The 2,237-nt window shown below is 36.1% G+C and overlaps 1 non-coding gene across 1 annotated transcript; it reads right to left on the minus strand.

Annotated features, from left to right (window-relative positions):
* Positions 1-577: 577 nt before the first annotated feature.
* LOC134379390 (small Cajal body-specific RNA 20) lies at positions 578-707 on the minus strand. Its single transcript, XR_010023788.1, has one exon. It is a non-coding gene; the product is annotated as a small Cajal body-specific RNA 20 (non-coding RNA).
* Between the last annotated feature and the right edge of the window lie 1,530 nt (positions 708-2,237).

Raw genomic sequence — 2,237 nt, forward strand, 5'->3', positions numbered from 1 at the left:
GTTTTGGATTGATAGTGATCTCTCTGCACTTGTATTCTAATATATAGTGATGTGGTCGCCAATGTTTCAAATGCCAGCCGAAATGCAGTCCATGCTAGAAGGAAGCACTTATGAGCTGGCAAAGAATAAATGGTGGCCAGCGGGAATAAGTGCTTGTCATATCAAAGCTCTGGCAAACATCTACGCTTAGAAGACTTAGTTTAATGAATTTCATCCGCACCTACCAGATGTGATGTGTAGAATTTTGCCAGGTGTTTGCACAAATATATATTGCCTGGAGAATCTTAGGAATAAATGACATTTAATTCTGAAAATCATTAAAATTTTATTTGGTAAACAGAGCTGGTTTAGAAAAATCTAAAAACGTATTCATCCCTGATCATCATTGTATATTTTTTGCCAAGTCACCATTTATATTCCAACACAGAACACAATTCATTTCTAAATTATTTTACATCAGAAGTTCCCAGTACATGCAGTCTACAGCACAACAAAATTAAATATAAAATTAAGAGAAAGACACGTGAATGACACCCAGAAGATATTTTCTATTTTCTATTTTTTTTTTTTTCTTCTTAAATGTCTACAGTAGGAAAACAAGGTTGCCCAGTTTGTGGCAGTCCTGACAATGATCCTCAAGGGTTGATCTTGGCCTCCATCCCTGGCTGAGGAGAAAAAGGACACGCCACAGCCCCACGGCAGAAGAAATTTCTAAAACGCATTTTTTGGAAAAACTTTTTTTTTTTTTTTTTTTTTGGCTGCTGGCTGGTATGGGGATCGAACTCTGAACCTTGGTGTTAGCAGCATATTCTAAACAACAGAGCTAACAGGCCAGCTCCTGAAAAACGTTTTTATTGTCTTTTTGAACTTCTCTTTTTAAGAAAGGTCAGAAGTTGTTTAAATTAATATGTTCATCCTCAATTCAAATGCTAAATTGGTTTTCTGGATATAATCTAACAATATATCCAATAATTAGAAGAGGAAAGGGAAAGTAGACAGTCTTTTTAGGTGTTAACACCAGAGATGTTTCATCATCCAATAAAGACCAAAAACTGTCTAGAAAAGACTTAAGTTGAATTACCTGTTGCCAATAGTTCAAAGAAATCAAAGCAGTGTTAGTAGTAATGACAAAACAAACATGTTGCATTGTCTTAAGCAAAAGTGAGGTACAGAATGTCTGTACTCATTGAAGATCAAAGGATAATTTTCAATGAAAGTGCAGCATGCTTTCCAAAAAAGCATGAGAATCCTAAAAGGAGAATGGGTTCAAATATCTTTTTTTTTTTTCCTAATGTGATTCTTTAATAAAGATGGATCAAAATTCTTTTCAAAGTTGTCGTATTTAGGTGCTGAAATGTGTAATCTTATTATTACAGACTTTGCAACAGTGAAGTATCCTTTATAGTGTATGTTCTGACTTGCTAGTATTTAAATAGAGACATTGTAGAAAGAACTATTTAAACTAGCAGAGTAGAGTTATAGGGAAACACATAAGGCATGGCAGACACTGTCATACCGTGAATATTACCCCTTCTTCTAGTGGGTAGCTGGAGACAAGGGGATGTCGTAGAGTACCCTCCTTCTAAGAAAGCCAGGACGGAAATGCCCTTAAGAAGATGCCTTTGGTCTCCACCAAAAGGAGAATGCTCAGATAAGGAGGAGATTACTGGATCCTGTGAATTTATCTTTTGAAACCTCTTTTCCACCCTATAACATCATGACATTCTTGCCTTTTAGTGAAAATGCTATTTCCCAAATAAGTTATGTTCTCTCACCCCAGGTTGGTTTGCACTGTTTGAATGAACTCCTCCACCTCTCTCTTGCATCTATCTATCTATCTATCTATCTATCTATCTATCTATCTATCTATCTATCTATCTATCTGTCTATCTCTCTTCTCTCTTCCTCTCTCTTCCTCTCTCCCCCTCCCCCCACCCAAACTTTGTTCATTGTTATTATCTCATTCCAAAGAGTTTCTTGACTTCAAGACACCTTCCCCAGACTGGGTTAGATGCTCCTCCCTATTTTTTTTTTTTTTTCTACTTCTGGCAAGCTGTGAGCTCTTCCATCTTATATCCTGCTTATTAAATAATATTACCATTATATGTTTGCCTGTCACATTCACCATTAGATTGTGAATTGGTCGAGGACAGAGCTATGTCTTTAATCATTGTAATTCTCAAATTCTTTTGGTGTTGTGTATTTGGTAAGTGTTTCCTGAATGTCACAGGTAAACT

This window comes from Cynocephalus volans, chromosome 5 (genome assembly GCF_027409185.1).
Source record: "Cynocephalus volans isolate mCynVol1 chromosome 5, mCynVol1.pri, whole genome shotgun sequence".
Lineage (NCBI taxonomy): Eukaryota > Metazoa > Chordata > Mammalia > Dermoptera > Cynocephalidae > Cynocephalus > Cynocephalus volans.